Raw genomic sequence first — 9,502 nt, forward strand, 5'->3', positions numbered from 1 at the left:
AAAAAAAAAAGAAAAGAAAAAGAAATATTATATATATGTATATATTTATAACGGGTCTAGGAATTGAACATTATAAATGCCAGTGAATATTGGCAAATTCCTTAGCCAGGGTCCATATCAAACTTACAACTCTCACCAGCACCTGGATGAACTGTGGCCAGATGTCTCAAGGAAGTTGCCTATGGCCATTTTCACCTTTGCACCTCCCTAGTCCCTCCTTAGTCACTCAGCCATTTAATCTGGATTCTGTCTGAGCCACTCCCCTGAAATTGTTCTTGCCCTAAATAACAACATATTTTCTGAGTTTCTAAAGCTGGAAGCTTTCCGGTCCTCCTCTCTGCTGTGGCTGAACATCCCTCCTTAGCTACAGGTTCCACACTGATAGGTGTCACCACAACCCCCTGCTTTTCCTCCTCCTTTGAGTTCCTCTCCTGGTCAAGTGCTTTAGATAGTTTTCTTATTAACAAGCTCAGTGCAGGCCTTGGGTCCATAGCCTCCATCTTTTCCCTGACCTACCTCACCCCCTCCAAAGTCCAAATTATCAGCTAGACAACCGATGGCTCCCAAAGTTAGCACTTTGTCTTGGACTCCAGGCTCACTTCCTTCTAGACCTGCCCATGTGAATGCCCCACAGGAAACTCCACATTCCGAAACTGACCTCGACATTCTTCAGTGCAGCATACACCCAAAACAGCTTCCTTCTGTGAATAGTGTCACGACCTATGGACAAGTTGGGCTCTTCTGACCCTTTGCTTTCTCTTCCGTCTACTTTCAAGGACTCCACCATTCATACCCATGAAATCACAAGCATTATCCAGTCTGTCTCCAAAACATGTCTTCATTCCTGCTACTTTTTCCATCCCTGTTGCACTTCATACATACCAGGTAGATGGCATCTTTTTACTAGATAACTATCAGCTTAAACATCCATCTGGCATTTAAGAAGTAAATCCACCCAGGTTACCTACTTGCTTAACACATTTTGATGGTTTCTCATTATAGTTAGTTTAAAAAAAAAAAAAAAAGTTGTGTAAGATATGGGTGTGCTGATCTCTCCTGCCACGCCACCTCCTGGCTCCTCCAGGGCTCACTGACATCCTTTCTCTTTCCTTTTATAAATGAGATTTTGTTGGAATCCTTTCCTGGCTTCTCATCCTTCAAATTTCAGCCCAATCCTCATTTCCTCCAAAAAGTACAGTTTCTAACCACTCTCTGATATCACCCCATGTGTCCCTTTAATACTATAACTCAAAGTATAAATACTTAGTTTAATTATTTATTGTCTGCTTGCTTTATCGTCCATAAATAACCTCCAAAGGGTGAGTGGGATTCATGTCTTAGTCGAAGTACTTTTATAATCTATAATTTCCTGGTAGTTCAAAAACATTTATTGAATTTGGATGCATGCTTCCCTAATCTATTTTCTACACTAGCTTACGGGTAGCAGTGAGATCTGTCTCATCACCCTTTGATGGTTTTCTAAAGGCCCCAGAGCACAACGGCCTCCAAATTCTGGCTTCTGTTTTCCTGTTCTTTCCCCAAATGCTTCTACTGAATTTGATTCACACAGGCTCTCAGCTAATACAATAAACTTCAACTGTCCTCTGTGCTCAGGTGTCTCTGATTCCTGCTACTTTAATATTCCCTTTCAGACTATACTAAACTTTTCTGTAAGATCTCACCTTTGAAATCGACCACTGAGCCAGCCTTGCCTGACCCTGGGGTATCAGTCTCCCTGACCACAGTTGTAGTTCACTTTAGCCACAGCTAAGTCATCAAACACATCCCAATCTGAATCCTGGAAACCTCTGAAGGCTACCTTACATGACCAAAGAGGTTTCTTCAGATGGGATTAAGTGGAGGATCCTGAGATAAGGAGATCGTCCTGGATCTCTGAAGTGGACTCTAAACGGAATCACAAATATCCTTAGGGAGACAGAGATTTTATTACAGAGGAAAGAAGGTGTGTGATCAAGGAATCCTGAGAGATTTGAAGACGGTATGCTGCCATCTTTAAGATGGAGGAAGGGGCCAAGAACTAAGAAGTAGAGCTCTAGAAACTGGTAAAGAAAAGCTGATTTCCCCACAAACACAGCAAAAAGAACCAGTGCCACAAGGCACCTTGACTTCAGCCCATGGAAATCAATTTGGCATTTTCACCTCCAGAACTAGAAAGGAATATAAGTCTGCCATATTAAGCCACTAAATTCATAGTAATTTGTTATAAATGCAGTAAAAAAAACAAACTAACTAATAAGCAGTTACACGTTAAACTCTATTCATTACAAGTCCCTCCTATTGGTCTGTATCCCTCACTAAATCATAAACCCTTTGACAAATATTTCCTTTTCTTTTCTAGTCTTTTTGAGACAGGGTCTCCCTGTAGCCCCAGCTGGCTTGGAACTCACAGAGATCCTCTTTCCTCTGCCTCCTGAGTGCTGGGATTAAAGGCTTGCAGCACCACACCCGGCTTTGGACAAATATTTCTTATTTACCACAATTTAAACAAAAAAAAAAACCCTAGCAAAGGAACTAGAGAGATGACTCAGCAGTTAAGAGCACCTTTTGCTCTTCCAGAGAACCCGCATTCAATCCCCAGAACTCACATCAGGTAACTCACAACCACCTATAACACCAGCTCCAGGGGATCTGACTCCCTCTTTCAGCCTCTGTGGGCACCTACACGCACTCCACAGACACACACATACACATAATTAAAAATAAAATAAATTTTTTGAAATATTTTAAAATTAAAATTCAATTGAGGCCTAGCAGACCATTTGCCACAAATGTGCAAATATGGTATTTCTTCAAATATGGTATTGTTAAGTAAATTATGGCAGGACTGAACAACAGAATAGGTATTCAACACTAGCATGAATTATAGGAAAAGATTAATGTCATTAAAATGTGAGCAGAATATTTATTAGTATTCTACTCAGTGAAAAACTTAGTTTTCAAAAATACCCTATGACTCAAAATTTATAAATTATACATATATTACGTATGTACAGAATACAAAAAATTCACTAATGATCTCTAGGTATTGGGATTTGATAATTTTTCTTTTAACATTTCAAGGTAGCTATATTGAAATTTCTTCTGTATAAACAAACATTTGTTTTGTACTAGAAAAATATATTGTTTAGCAAAAAATGCTAACAATATTTAAGTTGTTCATGAACCAATATCATGAACATAGTACTGCTTTTTTTTTTTTTTTTAAGAGCTTGTTGCTGAAACCCAACCACTTGCTAGGCAAGTGTTTACCACCGAGCTATACCCTCAGCCATAGTACTGCTCTGAGCAAGGTGAATTCTTGCATGGGATATGAACGTAAAAGCAGACTGTATGTTCAAATTCAAATCGGTACTGCTCATCAGCCAAAAGTGCTAATTAAAATGTCTGTGTGCTCCAGTGAACAGTGGCAGGGATAGCAGAGTATGGAGGCTCTAGTGGGAGAGGAAGGCTGTCTACCTGAGGAGTTTGTATTCATGCTCAGATGCCGAGGAGCTCAGAAGGTGGGTGACTGTGACCAGTGATAGTTCTCACTTCTCATGAGGTCCTTCAAGTGACTGCATCCTGAGTATAGCTCAATGATTTTGAAATGTCCTTGCCAGTTACTTAAAATATCTCCTTTACTTTAGTGAACATTGTTTTTCCCTAATACATTCATTCATGAGCCACCAATTGATGGCTTAGGTTTTCCACACTGGAGTCAAATGTAAAATTTTTCTTACCCCAAAATAGTTTACACATATTTTTCTTTCACTTTTCTTGTAGGCTCTATCAAACGCATGATGCAGTATGTTTGGCAATTTTCTTTCAGGGAAAACTGCAAGAGTAGCAAAATTAACACTTTTGGCCAATGCTTTAAAGAAAACATTCATTTTATGTGTATGAGTGTTTGCCTGCATGTAAGTGCATCCATGTTGTGTAATGCCTGTAGCAATCAGATCAGATAAGGGCATCAGATCCCCTGGAACTGGAGTTACAGACTGGTGCCAGCACCATGTGGGTACTGGCAATTGAACCCGGGCCTTCTGCAAAAGTAGGCAGTGCTCTTAACTGCTGAGCACCCCATTCATCAATTTTTTTATATAATTGTATAAATTCCTTACTTCCATAATGAACCAGTGGATACATGTTGCTTGTATAAGCACAGCATGGTGAGCATGTGCAGATACTGAAACACTCAGACCAAACTTACTGCGCTGAAAAATAGCATACAATAGTTTGGTATGAAGTTAAGTTCTTATTGTCATCTAGCAGGTATCTGTTGAATTCTTCTCATTTCTCACTAAGTCTTGTTCTTCTGTGACAATCAGAAGAGGCATCTCTGCCTTTAGGGATCTTTCACTATAGTGAGGTAAATAGACAATGAACACAATAAAAATATAAGATAATTGCAATTTGTTATTAGAGCTTTGATAATCAATGAGGTGGGACTAGAAATAGTAATTAATTGGGAGATTTGCGTAAGAGTTGTCAGGAAAGATGTCTCATGAAATTGAATCCTAATTTAGAAATAGAGAATAAGACATGGAATCTCACATGAAAAAATCTTCAAAAAAGTATAATAGAAAAGGAAGGTAGTGTCCAGGTGCAGTGGCACACACCTTTAATCCCAGCACAGGCAGGTGGATCTCTGTGAGTCCCTGTCTCAAAAGAAATTAATTAATTAATTTAATTAAAAATAAGGGAATCCCAGCACTCAGGAGGCAGAGGCAGGCAGATCTCTGTGAGATCAGGCCAGCCTGGTCTACATAGTAAGTTCCAGGCCAGTTGGGACTACAAAGGGACCCTGTCTCAAAAAAGACCTAAATAAATAATAAATATAAAGTAAGGGAGGTAGGGCAAAGCAAGATGATAAAGGGCTTTACAGAACAGGAAAGGATTTTTTTACCTAATCCCCCATGAAGAAGGAGCTTCATGAATGGTTTTTAGAAAAGTGATGGTGTGATGATTTGAACTTTGAAAAATCCCAAAGACTACTGTGGGTGCATATGAAATGAAGGAGAAAAGGCCAGTTAGGAGGCTGCTGAAGGGGCCCTGCCACAAAACAAGCTAAGCTGAATAGGAGAGTCTTAGCAGTGGAAATAGGAAAGTGGCAGAGTTCAAGAACATTTTTCAGACAGAATAGCAAGACTTGTGGCACACATTGGCTATGAAAATATAGGGTGAGAAGAAGGAGGTGGTCACCATGAGCCCTTAGAGTTTAGCTATAAAATGTTTAATAATACTACCATTTTCTGAGTTAGAAAAAGTACGAACAACCAAGTGTGGGGTGAAACATCAAGGGTTCAGTTGGGGGTATGTTGAGTAAAAAACTACAATGAAAAGTCCAAACTATGAAGCACACAGTTGTGATCAGACAAGTCTGAGCCAGGTAAAAATATCTAAGCCATCAATCTATAGATGGCATACAAATATTATCTACTATCGTGAAAATGTATAAGATCACCAAGAATGGGAATAGGGAAACCAGATGATTACTGCTGGGTGAGGAAGGATCTTAAAGGGAAGAACTGTAGTAGGTTGACTAGATCTCAGTGGATGAACTTGTACTGAGGGACATCTAAGGACACTAACTTATAATGACAGGCCTTAACACAAATGACAGAATGCATGAATTCCAGTGTGGGGGGCGGGACAGCTATGGGAAGGTACCAGTGGGGAAGGGAGTATAAAATTATACTTTCTCTATTATTCTATTACGTTTTTCACTACACCACCACCACCATACCACGCACACATTTGGCTTTCTGATAACTGATCAGAAGCTCCAGAAAGGAGACAAGTCCACTGCATCATTTTCCAAGTAAGAAATGTTTTCAAATTTCCAAAGAAATGTTGTCCTTCACATTGTTAAAAATCTTTCACTCACTATAATCATTTTACACATGAAAAATCATATCTCTTAGGCCAATGAGATGGCTCAGTGGGTAAAAGCACTTGCTGTGCAAGCCTCATGACCTGATTTCCATCCCCAGAACTCCTGTAAGAAGCCAGATGAGGGGCTGGAAAGATGACTCCACAGCTTAGAGCACTGGCTGTTCTTGCAGAAGACCCAGGTTTGATTCCCAGAACCCACATGGCAGCTAACAACTGTCTGTGACCCAGTTCCTGGGACTCCAACGCCCTCCTCTGACCTCTGTGGGCACTGCACAACACCAATGCACTTGACACATATGTAGGCAATATACACATACACATAAAATAATAAATAAAACCTTTTTTAAAAAATTCACATGAGGTGACACGCATTTATAATCCCAGCACCCCCTACAGCATGATGGAGGTGGAAATGGAATTGCCTGGAACCTCGTGGGTTAGCTTGCCTGAAATACACCATGCAACAGAAACAAGAAAGGCCCCGCCTTAAAAAGGTGGAAGGAGAGAAGCAACTCCCAAAAGTGTCTTCTGATTTCCATATGCTCAGCATGGTATGTATGGGGCTGGGGTGATGGCTCAGTGGTTAAGGAGCAAGCACTGTTCTTCTAGAGGACTTGAGTTCAGTTCTCAGCATCCATGGAGGCCACTCACAACTACCTATAACTCCAGCAACAGGGGGTCTTATACCTCTGACCTCCAAGGGCACCTATACTCATGTGCACATACACACATACACACACAATTAATAATGATAATAATAATAGTAATAATAATAATAAATGATCATATCTACTTTTCTTTTTATTTTTTGCCCAAACCATACTCACTCATCCCTTCTCCCTAAATATGGATACAGGATTCTTTCAGCCTTGTTGTGTTTAAACAACACTGAGCAATTAGACATAATGTTCTGTGCTTTCCAATCACATCAAGATCAGACCTTGTGCTGTTCTCTGACCAAGTTGAGAAGACAAGTTCACTTCAGCTATTTAGAGAGCCCTGCTGTGGGCACAGACTGCCATCTGACTCAGCTCATGCCCTATTCAAATTAGATGGGTCAGAGATGCATGCCTGGGTTTTCCCCACAGGAAAGTTTGTATCTATAAGTTTCAAACTATATAAGATAACATCGACTGGGTGCACTTTTCCTTTCTGGAATTTCTAACCACTTTTATTTAGGACCAAGTAGCATATCTAATATATTTGTACGTGGGAAACTTTTGGTCATTTCTCAAAAGCATGCTTCTGTACTGTGTTACAATGTGGTAAGAGAGTGGGGTGTGACTTCAGTGATCACAGGCTCTACTCAAAAACAGATAACATGTTGGATTACAGCATCCATTTTTATTGTATTTAGCAATCATAAATATTATATTTTCTTGACTTTCTATTTTTATGTGATTTATTCAGATAAAACCGAGTAACCTCATGCCCCATATTTTCACAGGAAGAACTAACTAACTGTGCTTTTCTTAGGCTGTCAAACCTTATTGTTTTGTCTTAGTAAAATGGAATAAGAACTTTACCACTTTCTGTGCCACTTCTGTATCATTTCTATAAATGCTTTGAAAGTTCTTTTTACTGGTGCAGTTTGTTTCCATTGGTTTTCTGCTCCACGCATTTGTGGTGGTGATTCATAGGGCTCGTCTGGTCTGGACAAAAGCCTTTTTAACCCTATAGATACAGACTGTTTTCAGAAACTCAGAAAACATTCATATGATGCATGCAGGAATTTTACATTTTGCCAGAAGTATGCTTCCATTCAATGAAAATGTGAAAAAAAAATGTTTCCCTAAAGATCCTAAAAATGAAAATATAGTTAGTGTGCTGGTATAGAAGAAATTAATAAAAATTAATGAATTGTAATGAATTTAATAACTCTCAATGGCAAACTCTTTTCAGCCATAAAATACAGTGCAAGTACCAAAACCCAGCATACTTGAAATGACAGATTTTTTTGCTGAAAATCACTGCAGAAATCCCTTCAGGGATTACAGAGGAAGAAAGAATTAAAGTAAGTAGCTTTGTTGGGATCCTGGGAACATTCCAACAGAAAGAAAGAAAGAGAAAGAAAGAAAGGAAGGAAGGAAGAAAGAAAGAAAGAAAGAAAGAAAGAAAGAAAGAAAGAAAGAAAGAAAGAAAGAAAGAAAGAGAGAAAGAGAAAGGGAGAAAGAGAGAAAGAGAGAGAGGGAGGGAGGGAGGGGGGAAGGACAGAAGGAAGGAAGGAATATGACTTCCTTAAACAACTTTATCTACCTTATTACATTTCTTGAGTTATTGCAGCTGTACTTCTTGCCCCATAAGGAATTTAATAATGAAATTTACCATTCATTCATTCTAGAAATTCCTAATGAACACTGAACACATGTCAGGCACTGTTCTACAGAACAAGAGCACAATGAAAGAGGCGATTTTGCTGTCTTCAGGGTGTTCATATTCTAGTAGGAGAGGGAAACAGTGTGCCAACAAGGAATGGACAGATGGACAGATGGGTTGAGGAGAATAGGAAGCTATCACATAGTGATTCATATCACAAAGAAACCAAGGTATAATAATGGGATGCAGAAGGACTGGGGAAATATGGACCTATTTTTGATTTTTTAAACTGGCTAGGGTTCTCTACTTTTGTGAAACACAAGCTCTTAGGGATTTCCTCAGGGAAGGGAAGGAGCATGCCAGGCGAAGCTTAGTAGGAGGAGCTCTGAAAATGGAACAAGAGCCTAAAGGAAGGTGAGCTTTGCATATTTAAAAGGGGACAAACATTACTGGAAGATAGTGAGTGAGATCTTGGGAGCCATGAGCTGAAGCCAGAATAGTGTGCAGGAACTAGAATCAAATAGAGGTTTTAGTAAAATATTTGCATGTCCTGCTATGTTTATCGGAACACACTAGATGAATTTGTACAGGGAAGTGATAACGGTGTGGTTTGTGTTTCTGATGATCACTAAGGTTGCTGTGTAGAGGATGACAGTTGAGCATGGACAGGCAAAGCCAACATTCTAGGCCTTTGCACATACTGTATCCACTCAGCTCCACTTACATAGGTAGCCCTCCAATTCACTCTTTAGGTTCTTAATCATTAAGTCCAGCAAACACCGGAACCGCCCAAATGCTCTTCTGTGGGCCCACGGAGCAGGACATTTCCCCTGTTACTGTGCATGGTGAGTATTCATGTATTTGTTTCATGTTTCATCAAAACTATTATTTTTTGCTCCTTGTTACAGTCCAGAGCCTAAAGCAACACTGACACATAATTGCTTCCTAATACTTTCTGACTGAATTCAGAGAAGGTCTAGGGCTAGCAGATGACTAGGTATCTTTGGAGTTTTGAGAACTGATGTCTTTGCCAGGAACTGTTTACTAAAGGAACCTATAGTCAATGAGTGAAGGTTGACTTTTGTGAATGCTATTAGTTTTCTTTTGCTTTTGTAGCAAATTACCAATACTTGCAACTTAAAAGAGCATACATTTGTAGTTTCATAAGACTGACAGAAGTCTCACAGGGCTAAAATCCAGATGTAGCAGGGCTGTGTTCTTCTTTAGAAGCTGCAGAGAAGATTCCATTTGCTTGTTCATTGTGTTCATTCCAGAATTCAGTTCCTTGCGG

The sequence above is a fragment of the Nannospalax galili genome, unplaced genomic scaffold, assembly GCF_000622305.1.
Source record: "Nannospalax galili isolate Female #2095 unplaced genomic scaffold, S.galili_v1.0 scaffold872, whole genome shotgun sequence".
Taxonomy (NCBI): domain Eukaryota; kingdom Metazoa; phylum Chordata; class Mammalia; order Rodentia; family Spalacidae; genus Nannospalax; species Nannospalax galili.